The sequence below is a fragment of the Rhipicephalus microplus genome, chromosome 5 (genome assembly GCF_043290135.1).
Source record: "Rhipicephalus microplus isolate Deutch F79 chromosome 5, USDA_Rmic, whole genome shotgun sequence".
Classification (NCBI taxonomy): domain Eukaryota; kingdom Metazoa; phylum Arthropoda; class Arachnida; order Ixodida; family Ixodidae; genus Rhipicephalus; species Rhipicephalus microplus.
Window position 1 is genome coordinate 88,865,578 of NC_134704.1, and position 17,321 is coordinate 88,882,898.

The window sequence follows — 17,321 nt, forward strand, 5'->3', positions numbered from 1 at the left end:
ATAGTGAGTCTGTCACGTAAAACCTGCTGTTTTATTCTGTCCTCTAAACGCTTCCCTCTAATCTTACCTGATCTTACGAAACCGGGATCACCGGTACAATTATATTTTTTGTGTGTGTATGCCTAACTAATAAAATTTGGTATTTTCAAAGAATACTGGCTCTTAAAGTAAATTTCGTAAAATTTTGTGTCTACAATTTAAAAAAATAGCCGTGGAGCCAGAAGTGTATGTGGGTTTACTACATACTCTCAGGAAAAGATTGAACTATAATACTTTTATAATACACTGCACGTCCCCCTTCCCTCTCATAAAAAGTGAGCACAGAGAATCGCCTGATGAAAAATTAAGCTTTCTGAGCACTTGACAATGTTCTCCCGGTGCGACTATTTCTGTTGTCTGACAGACATTGGCTGCCTTGTCATTCAATTTTCTATCTTTTTTTTCAACCAAAACATAGACTCTAGTGAAGAAAAAACGAGAGCAAGGCACCCACACAAACTAAGGTGTGGAGAGATAATACTGTTTGTGGAGCAGCGGGCTTAAGGATGAAAAATGATCCCGTCTGTAGTTGAATCCCGGTGACGAATAGTTGGGTGGCTCGCAATTCTTTTAAAATATGAAGAACCGCGCAGAAGGCACGCTCTACTTGGGCAGGTGAAAAATGAGAAATATATGCTTCGTCGTTCGTTTTACTACCCATCACTGGGAAGCGGAAGAGGAACTTTAAGCCTCCAAATCATTTCGGGAGAACAGTTGTGCCTGGTTACAACGAAACATAACAACTTTATAACGAATGATAAATAAAGTGTGATGTTGGACTGGTTTGAGAAGGCAGTGTACCAACTCTCGTGATCCTCTCTAACAACTTTAATAAAATAAATAGTGTCCTGAAAGGTCGGGTGTTATTAATTATTAACAGTGTCCTGAAAGGTCGGGTGTGTTATTGGTCGGGTGTTATTCCATGAGTACTGTATGCAGTAAATTTCACGTGTTTGATTCTGGTGTAGCCTGGCATGGTGAATCAGTGGCTATGAAGCCTTGCTGTTGAGATGAAAGTCGTGAGTTTGATCTCGGCCGTGGCGGTTGCACATCAGTGGAGACAAAACCGATGATGCCCGCGTGCTGTCCGCCAGATTGTCGAAACTTCCGAAGCCATCGACGGTGGCACGTCTCAAAATATTATAGTGCTTTTCGGACGTCAACTCCCAAATAATAATAATAAAATAATAATAATATTAATATTAATAATAATAATAATAATAATAATGATAATAATAATAATAATAATAATAATAATAATAATAATAATAATAATAATAATAATAATAATAATAATAATAATAATAATAATAATAATAATAATAATAATAATAATATAATAATATTAATAAGAGTATTAATATTAATAATATTAATAATAATATGTCAGTAACAATATTATTTAAATAATATCAAGTCAAGGTATGCTTTTCTTGATCTGATGTCGTTGTATAAGCTTTCAATCAAGTACTGTACCATAAAGATACCACCGTAGGAAAGGGGAGTGCAGGAAAGGAGGCGAAATGTAAAAAAAATGAAAGAGAAACTCATGGGTTCACTGCATCAAAACGTCTCGACAGTTGCAGAAGCTGAGGCTCATTTTGATGGATTCAGCAAGACATTAAGAAAAGAGAAGTCACTCACAGGCATTTCCAGCCAAAGCATGCAAAAAAATCACTAACACAAAAGTCATCAAGATGGCTGGGCGCAAGAGGCACCGCAAACAGACGATCGTAAGGTATTACGACGAAGATTATAATTGGAAGCTGCAGAACGGCGCGAAGTTATCGTAAACCTAAGTGGTGCACTCTTACGTGTGCGTATACTTTCTCCTTTTTTTCATTTCATCCATAGTCTGAGAAGTGAGATACATGGGAAGTTTGGGATATGCGTTACTGGCGGCGCGCGAACACTGACTGATGTTTTGTTCTTTCACGTGGGAGGGGATGTTTTTTCCACACTTGTGGTTTTGACTGATGAAAGGCTAAATGACCAAAATTGGTGGCGTCCCATTCTTCCACGCATTTACTTTACTCCCCCAAAACCGGCTGCGGTCAGCACAGGCAAATTTAATTATGTCGAGGGTAGGCTAAATGACTTATAGTAGCTGTTAGTGTCAAGAAATGAGAAATGTCGGCTAGTTTAGCTGTATGTTGTCTAATGATTGCAAAATTTAGTGTACATTCCCACCAGTCAGTGTTAATTCAGTGAGTGAGCCGTGCTGTCACGTTTTTGCCTCTATGTTTTCTCTTGCACAGAGTAGTACAAGTTCTCGAAATGGCTGGCTCCTAAATTTTGCACCGCCTGTAGGATAGTGGTTCATCGATATGTATGCGATATATATGTCACTTAAAATAATAAATATTGCTATAAATGTGCCTTTCATTCGCAGTTGAACGTGCTCGCAAGCAAGTTGGATTTAAGAGGATCTGATTGTGACAGATTTTGAGGCACGCCTGTCGCAATCAGGCATGGATATTTCGTTACATAGGTAAGAACTAATTATGCTCGCCAAGGTGCCAGCAAATGCAACTCTTGAGGGCTTCAACAGGGGATATGTTTTAAATTTAGGTGAATGTGTGAGTGAGTATGAATATGATATAGGTCCTGGGAGCCTACGACCCTAATTCAGTTTAGCGAAATGAGGCTAAGAAAAGGAAGGGATCGAAAAACAGTGATGTGAGTGTTACGAAGAGAGACAGAAGTGGCTTAGGCATTATGGTAACTAACAAAGAAAGAAAGCTAAGTAAATGAAACACGCAGATTTCATTGGAGATGAATAAGGAAGGAAGGAAGGAAGGAAGGAAGGAAGGAAGGAAGGAAGGAAGGAAGTGATGGAGGGCGGAGGGAGGGAGGATGGAGATTAAAAATGAAGAAAGAACTCAATCAGCATTCGCCAGGCGTTGGCGCTAGCCATTTTCGTCGTTTGCTCAGATCTCACTGGCGAAGAAGTGAGTATTTTTTTTCGTAAAGGGTTGCTTACATAGCACATACAGCCTCTAGACAGTGATATATATCCGATATGACCTGTAGCTTTAAACATGACACCAAAAATCGTACAGAACAAGTATAATTTTGAGTGATATTTTATCTGTCTGCTCATTTTTAAAAGATAAGGTCATGCAAGAACTGCCTCGTGCAACCTAACGCAAAGAAACAAAAAGGTTAAAAAATGTTAGAGAGAGTTGGAAGCAATTATGATGTTTAAAGTTACTTCTCTCCACACGGCAGATTAGATAATATAAATTGAAATAGGTGATAAACGCATACGAGTGAGATTAGGCCCTAGATATTACTCGAAAAGTTTACTTTACGTGCCTGTGTATTTTAAAGGCAAGTGTTGTCACCCCCCTCCTGGTAGCCTAATGTAAGCGTAGTCTCTAATGCGTGTTAAAATCTGAAAAGGGAATGCCTTGGCATTCTCGAAAGCGAAGCTCCCAGCTGGCGCACACTTTCTAGCTAACAAGAGCGGCCCAAGCCAGGAATAAAACACTTTCAGCAGAAAAGCAAAAAGAAAACTATGGTAATAAAATCTGTCTAAAAAGTAGATTATGCCTATGAAGGATTAAGTTGCGCTCGACATAACACGACCTATCTGAGAGGAGTTCTGTTTTTTTTTTATTTTGAGGAGGGTGGAGGAAAGAAGTAAGCAGAAAGACAGAGAATTTTGCCAGTTATAGACCAGCTGGCTACTCTGTGTTTGGAAAGAGTGTGAGGGTAGTAAAGATGACAGAAAAGAGAAGCTACAAAAAAAGAAGACAAAAAAAAACGAAAGAGAGAAAGCAAAATTAAAGAGAATACGACAAGAAGTCTGTCCGCGAGACAAGTTGTTCCCCAAAATCGTAAAAAAGCTTTCAGTGCTTTTTGGGCTGAGGATGGACTAGGCTAAGTACTCATGATCCCGTTTTCATACAAAGGACGACCATTAGTTTTTCTGGATCTTGGGCAAGTTGTTGTCTTGGCACGTTAAAATGGGCACACTCACACAGAAGATGGGCGACTGTTTCTTCACAGCTGCAGTAATTGTACGTCGAGGGGATGGCAATTCCAATAAGAAAGGAATAGGCGTTCGTGAAGGCCATGCCACGTCACAGGTGGCACAGAAGAGTCTCCTCAGATTGAGATATCTTTGAGGGAAGACGAAGCTTGAGACTAGGATCCAAGTTATACAGGCGAGCGTTTGTGAATCTTATCGACTTCTACTGTGCCATTCATTGTTATGTCACGTACAAGTGGACGAAGCCTTGTAGCTGTGTTGGTTCTTGAGGACGAGATGATTGTGTATTGCGCACCGCCATGTGCAGACATAGCAGCCTCATCTGCACGGTTATCGCCCTATATACCACAATGACCTGGTATCCACTGTACCACTATGCTCTGCTGTCTCTCGATTGCTCGGTGGTTAAGAAGCCTTATATTCCCAATTAACTATTAGGTGACAAAAAGGAACAAAAAACATTGAAATGCTGCCTTCGAGTCCGTGAAGATGAACCAAGCTTGCGAAGGCATTTGAACAATAAACTCCGGTGATGCACGTATGGTGGCTAATTCTGCAGCCATCGATCATGTCAAATGCGATATCTTGAATTGAAATTGGACGGACTTCGCGGAAATAACCACCGCCCCTGCTAAGCCAACTGAAGAAACAGAGCCATTAGTGTAAATGTGAAGGCATCTGTTGTGCTTTCCGTGCAAGAACAGTAATTTCACCTCATTCAGGGCTAGATGTGACGACTGTTTCTTTTTTCGGATGCCAAAAATAGTAAGGAGAGGTTTAAGTGGGTGTAAGCACCACAATAGTAATGGTGACCGTGCTGCACACGTGAAGTACTATGAAATCATGGCGCAATGCTGAGCTACTTAGAGCTGCGTTGGACGCTGAGAGGGACCTAAAAGTTTGAAGTCAGGCGAGGTGATGCGTTAGAATCTGTGAAAATGTCTTCAGTGCAGTCTCAAAACTTCAACGTGGAAGTATGTGCTCATTGGATAATCACGCGCTAAGACGACTGTAGCTGGTGTAGATGCGCATCAAGCAAGACTCAGGCCTATTTGCCGTGCTCGGGCTTCAGGCTACTTAAAGACGCGCATGTTTGTTCTTCGATTCCCTCAAAGCACAGGTAGCCCCGCCGCGATGGTCTAGTGGCTGCTGACCCGCAGGTCGCGGGTTCGACTCCCGGCTGCGGCGGCTGCATTTCGATGGAGGCGGAAATGTACGCCCGTATACTCAGATTTGGGTGCACGTTAAAGAACCCTAGGTGGTCGAAATTTCCAGAGCCCTCCACTACGGCGTCTCTCATAATCATATAGTGAGTTTGGGACGTTAAACCCCACAAATCTATCATCATCAAAGCACAGGTAAGCTATCGCATATAACCCAGGAACAGAACAATGTAACGTAGAAGTATCACTCGTACAGATGCACCCCACCCAGCAAAAAAAACCTTATTGTGGGTGATCAAGGTGAGTTTCGTCTTCACTTCACCGGGTATCATCCAAGCCGTTTAAAAAAACGGGGTAACGATTTAGAGTACTTGGTAACCTACTAGGGGAGAGCACAAAGCCGTCCCCTGGGCCTCACTATATGTACTCTACTATGGGAGAGCATTAGGCTATCCTGGTCGCGTGGGGTATCATCCAAGGCGTTTAGAAAAACAGGGTAACGATTTGGAGTACTTGGTACTCTAGTATGGGAGAGCATAAAGCTGTCCTAAGGGCCTCACAACGTGATCAGACTCGCTGGCAATCACGTACAACTCGTCAGCAGCAAATTATTTACTTTCGAAATTATCGTAAAACTATCACAGGTGTATACAAGATAAAACTTCATTGATTCTCAGCTCATCGCGTTGCTTCTAAAACCACCAAATGTTAGGACTATTCTTTCCTGTACCAATATTTTCAACAAGTACACCGTTTTATTCACAGCGTGTTTTTGTTATTCAACTAGGTTTGTATTCTAACGTTGATTTAGTTCATCACTATACGAACATATGTTCTTTCCTAAAGCTGGGCGTGCCACGTACGCACCACTTAAAGTTTTCGTTAGCATTTAGGCAGCTATCACCAATGAATAATACGTTAGAAGTTACAAATCTGTGATGAAGCTTGTCTAATCACACTCACAGTCATGTGGATGCATAAAAATTTGTTAGAAATTCTAATTCCTTATCATTCAAATTTTTGCTTTAGCTAAGGAGGCTCAAAGTTACGATGCTTATCGCGGACCGGCCATACCGTTTTCACCAGTATGACAGAGGGATGAGCTGTCCAGAGCTCCATATGAAAAGTAGGCAACTTCCTGAACAGCGAGAGAGCGCTAACTTTCCTGGGCGTCAATAAAAAGCATCGTAAAATGAGATGATTAGGTCCACGACAACAGTGACAAAGCCTTTCCCAGCTGCCCATCGTATCCGTTGACTGCAACATCACTGAGCGTGCCATCAAAGAAGCTCACTTCACTCATCCACCACGCCTCTTCAGAGCAAGCGAACCTAGCCATGAGGCGCACGTAGAGGGTCCCTCTCCTCTTTAAAAAGAACAAGCGGAATGCCGCTCGTCCCACTTCCTGCCTCCTAGCTCTGCCCCCGCCAGCAGGAGCAGCGGCGTAGACGCGGCTTGTAAATTTCTCCGCCACAGTTGAAACGTTTCACCGAGGGGTAGGACTTCAAGGTACCCACAACCACTGCGCTGCCCAGTTGTGTTGCACGTCAAAGCATGCCATGTGTCTTTTACATCCGCCTCATTGCTCATATTCGCGCACTCACTGGCATTCCCAACACTAGTCAAGGCCACGGTCTACCACTCGCCTCAGTGACCCATCGACCTCCAGCGCAATCTGGTGAGCACCTCCATGCCATTACCGACCAGGCGCCAGGCCGGGCCGTTTTGTCTTGGTAGTGGAAATAGAGTGTAGCTCCAGCTTGTGGTTGTCTCCAGAAGGCGACGTGCCCAGGACTTTAGCAGGTCACATTCAAGCCAGGTACGATGTTCAAAGTGGACAGGGTGTCAACTACTCGAACCGCCATCCCAACCTAAGCCAAAATCTTGCCGAAGTGGCACTTAGGGCGCCACCGAAAGCCTCACAGGTCGAGGCTCCCTGTAACCACAGCGCAAGCCCTTCTGAACAACATGACTTAGGACGCTTATGATGATCGCCGCCTTGCGCGAGCGTAAGCCATATCTCAACTATATGGTCATAAGCCAGGTGTCTTCTACTCGGATGCTGCCGGCCCATGCCATATGGGTTGGTACACGGCGACCGTCCTTCCCCGAAACACTATAGTTCAATGCCTCACTTGCCGTGTGGCAAACATTACATTCGCAGAGGGGATCGCCGTTGCACAGCAGCCGCAGATTCTGAGTCCCGGGCCATTATCACTGATTTGCAGGGGCACCTACGGCAATATTCAGTAAAGGTATCTTCCATAACATGCCTTCAAAATTCTCCACGCTTGCGAGTACACAGGACATCCAGCCCGTCGTAATATCTTGTGGGCTCCGGCTCATGCTGGTCTTGAGGGAAACGAGAAATCTGACGCTGCCGCGCGCACGCTTACTCACTGGGCATCTATCTATCTATCTATCTATCTATCTATCTATCTATCTATCTATCTATCTATCTATCTATCTATCTGTCTGCCTGTCTGTCTGTCGGTCTATCTATCTATCTATCTATCTATCTATCTATCTATCTATCTATCTATCTATCTATCCGCTTACGTTTGGGTTTTCTGGTGGTCACCCCTTAACTTGGCGTGAACCAAAATTAGCACGTGAGGGTAAGATGGTTTCACGAATATGACGCATTGGTCACGACATGAGTAATGTCACAATCCCGTCACGTGCGTCATCAAACACTTCCCGCCAGAGAGTGGCACATACCCACAGGTGGGTATGGGCCGTTGGTATGTGGGTATGTGCCACAGCTGATTGACACTTAGTATCTACTCAAGAACGACTAGAACACACATGAACAATATTAACGCGCGAGCGTTGAAAAATGCCCGATATCGGTAGCGTCGACTCGGCGGATGCAAAAGATAAATGTCAGTGTCCTAGCTGGAATCAAACCCAAGCATTCTGCGTCGCAATGAAACATTTTACCACAGAGCTACGCCAGGTCTTGAAATACTTTTCAAATGTACGCTAGTCTTCGGAAAACGTTAATAGTGGTTGGAGTGCTGCCACCCAATAGTATAAAAAATACATATGTACTTTTTGATACAGTCGTCAGGTCGGGTTAAGGTCAATTGTAGTTAGTTGCCACGCGCCGAATTTGATTTATGTAGCAGTGTCCAGTGCCAGCATCTTCGCGAGCATCAGCGCTTCACATCAGACCGTGGTGTTGCTAATACGCATGTTCCAGTTGGCATCGTTGCGCAAGTGCAAACATCTGGTTATATAAACCCCTGCAACTCTTCAACATATGTCTGTGCATGCAACATTTGTACATAAATTATCGTCTTTTCATGACGTGTTGCTCAATAAAAAAAATGCAACACGGTCACCTTCCCTTGCATGCTTCACATAACGTAGATTCTCAAGTACGTGGGATCTGCCGATTTTTTTTATGAATGGTTTTCCCAACCACCACCTCCACCACAACGGTAGACAACAACATCAAGATATTGACCAGACTGGCGAACGCTTACAAATAAGCGCGTGGTTTAGATCGGTTACGCCAGGGGCGGCCACAACACAAGTTGCTTACATTAAAACCACTGTCCGTGTCAACAAACTCCAACAATTTTACTAATTGTGCTGATAGGTCCTCAGCCTTTATCATTTATGATCACATGCTCCCAATTTGCATGTGCCCGATATGACTCTCCACTTAAACGAGAACTATTGTTTGGAAGTCATCATCTACATCATGTACCCTGTCATCATGTACACAATGATGATGAAAGAAACGTATTATTGTTATTATTAATATTATTACTATTATTAAGTTTTATTTTGCCAGCACAGCTATTTCAGCTGTCGGTAGCTTTTGCTTCGTTGCCCCGCCGCGTTGGTCAAGTGGCTAAGGTACTCGGCTGCTGACCCGCAGGTCGTGGGGTCAAATCCCAGCTGCGGCGGCTGCATTTCCGATGGAGGCGTAAAATGTTGCAGGCCCGTGTGCTCAGAGGTGGGTGCATGTTAAAGAACCCCAGGTGGTCGAAATTTCCGGAGCCCTCCTCTACGGCGTCTCTCATAATCATATGGTGGTTTTGGGACGTTAAATCCCACATATAAACCAGCGTTTGTTCCATTATTGTGGCAATAAGGGGTGCACCAGCATATCAAGTAAGGAGGGGCGGCGCTGCCGACGCAGCTTAAATTGGCCGGCCGCGATGGGTGACCTGCTAGCAAGCTTCCAGGCGCGCGGCGATCGAGATGGTAGGAACCTCTAAAGCTTTCAAAGAGTGAATTTTATCCTGATAGCGTTAAAGAGCTCCTTTCGCAAAACTTCCGACGTTTGTGTCTGCAATGAAGTCAGCGTCGACGTCTGTGAGGAAAAAATAATCATCTTGTGCGTGCCTGAAATTGAAAAAGATGAAAATAAAATAATAATATTAATTTCTACGTCCTAATAAGGGAGGGACCTAGACCGTCTGTGTGGCAAGTAGGTGTTTTACCTCATGGCAAAGTGTGTGCTTGGGAATGCAGTGAAAAAATTAAACGTTCACCCTTTACAAGCACATGCGTCCTGTACACGTCATGCATCACAATGCAACTTGGAATATCACGGTAGTATTGCGTGGTACAAGCGCGCATTGCCATCGGGCGTGAGAACATGCAAGTATTGTAAGGACTTTGTGACTTGAAGACGGCCATTCGTTACAAAAGACGCACTCGTTACTGCACGTGTTCCCTTATGTACACGTGGCGGGTGCATAGCAAATTCAAAATGACTTCATGCGCATAATTGCTCATTGTTTAAAGCATGCTACTCATTGTACAGAATGCAACCATGCGCGAAAGTTTCACTGACACAAATCACTTTCAACTTTAACGATTACATTGTAGTAATTTACTATTTTACCTTCTTGCATGAGATCGTACAACGACATTTTCTGGTAAGTGGTTGAAGTACGCACTATAGGACGTAATATTCTTTATTTTCATTGCACTATTGCAGTATATCAAGCTTATTATACCTGAAACAATATAAATTACTGAAATCAATTACATGCTACTAATTAGGAAGAATACCTTCACATCGTGTGATCATCGACATCTTAAGTAGCTATCTTAGAAGATAGATTCATAGTCAGAATTCAGAAAGTACAAGACTATAAGAATGTTTCTTTATTAGCTAAATGCTATTGCGCAGAACAATGCCGTCACTCTTAGAGGCTTTGTTTGAAGAGTGGAGCAAAAGCAGAAAGTTGTCGGCTTGTTGCGTAAAAAAAAAAACTAGCCTGATGAATAAGAAAGCAACTCGGCGGTACTTAGTGCACCTACTAGGACGTAAAGTTGATATTAATCTGCCTCAGTTGTAGTGACCCATGAACAGGTGACCAAAGAAGGCATGATCATGAAAAGAAAGCATTATCTACGGGCAAACTCAGGTTCGCCTGTTCAAGCGCACTTGTAACGCAGTAATGGTCTCATTAGCCTTAATCCAAGTGACTTGCAGTTACACAAGCTCAATTAAAAGGAAATAGCAAATGTCGAGCTTGGAGGTATCGCAAGCTGATAGTTAGCTACTGCAGTCATATACAGAGCCCAAGAATGACGCCTGAATGGATAAAGGTGAAATCGCTTGAAGACGAGTTTTCACTGCTTTAATTGTAATTTTTTTTGTCTTTCGAACACAGGAAAGATAGAGAGCGTAAGACTACTGAAAGCGGATTCGTGTTTCAGCACTACTGTCTACATTAACTTCACCTGTGCTCCGACAATAAAATTTGTTCAACAGATTAAACTCAATGACTTGCAAATAGCCATGAAGTTGATTATTAGATACAGTGCTGAAACATGTGAGCGCCTTCTGCACATCGAGTCTTGTAAGTTAGATAGATATGTGGGGTTTGACGTCCCAAAACCACCATAATACTATGAGAGATGCCGTAGTGGAAGGCTCCGCAAATTCCGACCACTTGGGATTCTTGAACGTGCACTGAAATCTAAGCACACGGGCCTAATGCACTTTCACTTCCATCAAAACTGCAGCCGCAGCAGCTTGGATTCGAACCCGCGACCAGCGGGTCAGCAGCCGAGTACCTTAGCCACTTGACCACCGTGGCGGGACAGGCGAAATATGTGCAAAATGCTTTTTTTCTTTAATGTCATGGCTAGGTCATTGGTCCAGCCTTCGTCAGACAAGAGGCGATTCCAAGCCCTAATTCAAGGCAAAAATGCAGGTTTTGTTTTTTATAGTTTCTTAAGTAACCAGTATAGCTCCTTGTGATGTTTTATCTTTATTCTTCGGGCTAACAACTTAGTTCATGAGAAAGAGACGCGCTTTGCTCTGGAAAAATACATCGATGTTCTTACTTCTGGACTCTTCTTCTGTGGAGGAAGGCAGCAGATACACAAGCTCGGGCAGAGCGCAACTGGAATGTATACGCATCCAAACGAAGAGCACAAGGCCATGAAAGCAAAGATAAAAAGTTGGCACGTGGGGTGGCAATACGCTTAATCACCACCACACGACAATCAAGGAACCATAACCGGCAGCCGTACTGGACCATGCTAATGCTTCGAATTCGGCACATGGCAGTGGCATGGAATCACCTCACCAATGAGAGCGCCCACACGTAAAGCCATTGTCAGAGATAGCAAGTGCTCCGTAATGCTACGATCGAAGGTAAAAAAGAACAGCGACATAGCTCAAGAGATACAAATAATAAGTGAAACAGACTCGGAACCCCGAGTAGAATAGGTGGGGGAGATACCAGAGGATAAACTTTTTCAAGCTAGAATATGACGCAAGAAGCAAAAAGAAGATGCCGTGGACGGTGAAACAAATGGCTTCTTCTTATCCCGGCTTCTAACTGCTATGTTTCATCTTGCTCTTCCTGGACGGCGATTGTATTGCCATAGTAGATTTATTGTTTGATCTTTGGAATTTATTTATTTTTTTCATGCTGCAGAAGACGTGAACTGTATTGTTCTTTCGGCCTTTCCCTTGATCCGAAACCTGGGCGTCTTGGCTGCCGAAGGATTCCATTATCGGTTGCCGGTACGCGCAGAGCCGGTGCCCTGTAGAGTCCTTCATTCATCCTGCACGCTGCCGCCTCTGAGCAGATTACATACACGCAACCAATGATGACAAGCCCATCCGAGAGCGAAGGAAAGCCGTTCCACTCTGCTTCTATTACTGTGATGCAAATAGGCTCAACAGAAATGCCCGCCTCGCATTATGACGTCAATAGTGACAGACGCTATGTGACAACAGGTGCAGTTTTTTTTTGTTCATGTTGTTGAGGAGGAATACTCAAGGCAGGCATTCATTTTTTAGGGGCAAAACTCTTTATAGTGGCACCTGTTTGTCCTCCGTAGTATGTCACAAGTATCACATTTTGACCTCCAAGGTAGTGCCGGTGAGAGACTTCTTCTGTGCATTGTTGAACAATAAAAAATAGTGCTCAATGTACATGTCAATGGCTGCTAACGGGGAATGAGAGACAGGAGCATTTGGCTTTTAGTTAACGCGCAGGCTGCAATCCCTATTAGCAGCCATTGGCATGTACATTGAGCACTATATGACAAGAAATGGTTGCTACGTTATACTCGCTGGGTGTAACCTCCTTAGCTTTAGAAAGTTTTAGCGGGCGTTGAGCCGCAGTGCAATGATTACAATGAACTTGTATATACATGAATGAACTCGAGGTGGTTAAAAATGGGAAGTAGATACGAAGCGCAAGCCGTAAGATAGTAAAAGCCGAATTCTCCGCCTCTCATTTCCCATCAGCAGCCATTGGCATGTACATTGAGCACTATCTGACTGAAAAAGTTTGCTACGTCATACTCGCTGGGCGTAACCTTCTTGGTTTTCTAAACGTTTAGCGAGCGTTCGGCCGCAGTGCCATGAATACAGTGAACTAGTATATACCATGAACTCGAGGTGGTTAAAGGTGGAAAGTGGACCCGAAGCGCAAGCCGTAAGAAAGTGTGCGTGTGCCACCTCTCGTTTAGTCCTTGGAATGTCCACTGAATGGCGGTGCTTCTATACGGGGAATATATGATGAAAAGATGTAAGATGTGGTACTTGGAGAGTTGAATAGATGGACGAACGGACAAATAGACAGATGCGTGGATGGACGCACGAACGGACGCAGGGGCGGCTGCATGGACGAACGCAGGGACGGACGCACGAACAGACGCACGCACGGATGGGCTGATGGACGCATGGACGGTCACACTGACGGACGCATTGACGGAGGAAAGCAAGAACAAATGGACGGACGAATTCTTCGCCCCACTCTCCATCATTCACTCCGTGGATATGCTGCCATTTTTTTTCACCTGGTCCTGAGTTATTATTTTTGGTAGATCAGGCATTCATCCTGAGCAGCTCTTACAAGCTTATTCACTCGACTGGGCAATGGTCAACTGTGCGTGTCAGTTTGCAGACCCCCTCTCCTAATTCCCTCCCTTCTTATTTTTAAGCTCGTGCATTAGCCTGAGAGTAGCTCTATCAGTATCCGCCTCGTGAAAGAAACACGGTTAAGACAGAACCCGTACAGAAGAATAACCTTTGACAGTGATTAGCAGGCTGAAAACAATTTACTGCACGAGCAATACATTTTTTTACGCTGATACGTAATCAGAAGACTTCTGTAAACGCGTTGCAGCCTTTGGACTGCTTCTAAACGCGCATTATGGGAACAAAAATGTACACTGATGGTTAATCGTAAGTAAAAACTGTTCAACCCAAACTGCATAGAGGTACATAATGCATTTGCATATGAGGCAAGACTATAGGCATGTCTTCGTGTTGCTATAGACTGTTCATGATAACCGGCTTCAAACTGTCTGTATACGCCATACCAATATTTCCGTATCTCAAAAATACACATGAAGCCAATATGTTCTCAGTATGTTTGCCATATAGTTACAGAACAATACTACGAAGACATATGGAATCACTAGATTGGTATTCAGAACACAGGAGTAACATTTGTCGGCCTGGGGTTTTTCACGCGTTTCAGTTTCTGATGAAGCAACTACCGATTTCCGCTCCCAAAATTGCACATGATCGTTCGACTACTACCTTATCTTCAGCATCTTTCGGCAAAATGTACCCTTTCTGTTTCTATTCGTGCATGTAATCCAAAGGAAAGAAAATGGAAGGAAAAGAACAGCAGGGAGGATAACCAGTCTATACGCAGTCAGTTTGCTACCCTGCGCGTGAGAGAGGGATGGGGGAGATGAAAGATAGAAAAGAGAGACAGAAGAGAGATAAACACCTAAAGATATAACTTAAAGAGATTAATGGGCACTATACTAAATGGCTGCACAGTTACGGAAGAAAATATCTTGGGTTGTATCAAAACTGCGGAGCATTTTTCCTATCGGCAAAAAGAGGGCAAGCTTGACGTGCGTCACGTATTCAGTTCCTTTGTTTTTAAGTATTTCTCAATGCTATCATTCTAGCTTTTTCTTTCCTTCATGCCGGCTAATTGACATCGATTTATGTGCTTAGCCACGGAACGCTTAATTTGCTGCAGGTGACACTGAAAGACATGCATTCGAATCTATGCAACAATGAAGCGTGGAAACGCGAAACGTCAGCTCACCTGGACAAGAGATCAGAGTCGATACCTAGAGGCGCATGATCTTGAAAGCATTATTTACCAGAAAACGGCATATACAGAAATGCTCGGCATTTTATACGCATGTGAGTGGCATTCCTTGGAAGGCCATGTTCCTACGTCTTCGCTGGCGCCTGTTTTTTTTTTTAATCTGCGAATTATAAAGTTTTGCCTTAAAAAAGCAATTTACTCTTCATTGAAGTTGTAACGTGTCGAACTGTACAATAAATCTTTGTCACGGTTAATATTTTTGGAAATATTTTTTCCAGTTTTGACAAATTTTTGTTATGCTAAGTGGTATATTGAAGCACACTGTGTGGGGCGTTTATGACTTCACGACAGGAAAAAGAATTTGCGCTGTTGGATAAAAAAGCAATTGTTATGGATGCACGACAAGTGCAAGACATTGTTAAACAGATTGCTAATTTTGTATTTGCTGTAAATTTAATGCACAGTGGCAAACAAAAGTAAAATCTACTATGGGTCAGCGTTTCGGTGTGTTCTCCCGCCATTCCTGTCTTCTTACACAATTTCTTTTTTTTACGATACAACCACACACCCTAGCTAAACGACAATGTTTAAAATAGGCGCATATATATTTTTGCTCGCAGATGACTTCTTTATTCTTAGTACACCAGTGCTACGTAGTGAAGTGCAACCAGTTAATGGGGCACATATCTGTCTTAGAGGTTTCCCGCAGGCAAGGTTACTTTCAAATATAGCCCCGCCCTTCCCCCTCCAAACATAGACGCTGCAACGAGGAGCACAACCACCGAATTTCCGCAAAGTAACTCTACGCGTTCGCATCCTTCGGGCAGTCACTAAAAGAAATTCTTCGTTTTTTACGATACTCTTTCTTGGACACCTGCGACGCAAAAAGTTTGGTCTGTCTGTCTGTACAATTGTCTGTTTGTCTACTTTTAACAGTAACCTAAACGGCACCAAAGTGGCCAAATGATACTCCAAACGGCCGAGCCTAGCCGCAGCGCCTACCGTAGTTGGTCAAGGTTCAGCGTCCATATTTGTGTGATTATCAATTAAAATGCAATTATTGCACATCTCTGAGGCACCGTAACAACACGTCCATATTATATTTGTATATTTTTTACAAGAAAAGACATACATAAGTAATTCTAAGAACCGTAGCGTTTATCATGCTGCGCTGATCATGCAACGCTTGCACGTAAAGGCAAGTGTATCCGACGCTTTGCTAAGACGACGCGCTGGTGACACTTACCCGTCACCTTGCGTTCTACACCTTATCACCTCTGAGACAGGTTCTCAGAGCCACCCGCTTCGTTTTCCAAGATAACTGCCAGATAGCGCTCACGTCTCACGTGTGACGTGACTTGATGCGCTCGTTTGCCTCCGCTGCACGCTCGAGGCACCCTGACGCAGCGCCTACAGATTACCATTCACCAATGTTCTTGCGCAGAACATCAAATGAACGTTTTCGACGACATTTGTAGTGTGACGTGCAGATACGGGGCCAAATTTTTTTGTGTGTGTGGTGGATTAAGAGTGCAAAATTACGAACGCTGCTATTTGTCTGTAGTTATGATTGGCCGCCTGCATAAAATTGATATCAAAAATGTCATCGAGGAGGTCAATTTTTTTGTCCCACCTGATACTCAATGATCAAGACAATGCTATCGGGACGGCGGCCACGACGCTATGACGGTGATAACTCCTGTTTCATATAAAAAGGAGTAATCCTTTACACGGGCCAAGTAAGGCTTTAGGATGAGCGGAGCTGGTCGACCTTAGGGGCTTAAATATTATCTTTGGCTAATTCTAGCTCTCCCCTTGGCGCAGACAGAATGAAGTAGGTTTACTACCCGTCGCGGAATATTCAATAATGTACAAACTCAGCGCCAGAAACTAACATGTATACCTGGCTGTGATAGCCGCTGGATCAAAGCCCAGTATTCAGAATTAGGAACATGTGAATTCATCAGTAAATAGTGGCAATACTTTTCTTGAACCTCACGGAAATACTTCACACGCTTTAATCCTGCAATCTGATTCATTTTGGTAAGTAGCTTGTTTGATGAATTGATGGCGCATTGACTACATTAATGAGAAAGCGCTGGCGAAAAAACAAATGAAATATTTTGTAAATACCCGTATCGTATAAACTAAGGAGGTGCTTGAAGAAATGTGTCCAACAAATCTGAAGAAAGTATGAAAAAATGCAATATTTGCCATTACTTTCATAGTACTTTATTAAATGACAGCAGTTTTAAGATGACTTGAGCTATTTCTCACGGCAGTAATGAATTAATTAAGCTGATTAACTTGTTGCTTTGTCTAAATAGGCAGTCTGGCCGAACAGAAAATCAGAAGCCCCTTCTGCGAAAATTTTGTTTTCGCCAACAGATTTCTAAAAAGCAGCAAGTTTTTAAATGTCAACAATTTTGCCGGGGAGACCTAAACTATAACTGGGAAGAGCACAACTGCCATACTTATTCGAGACTTCCAGACTGAGCAAATGTCATTGTTTCCATCATGAATCGACGAGACAACTTGGTCGTG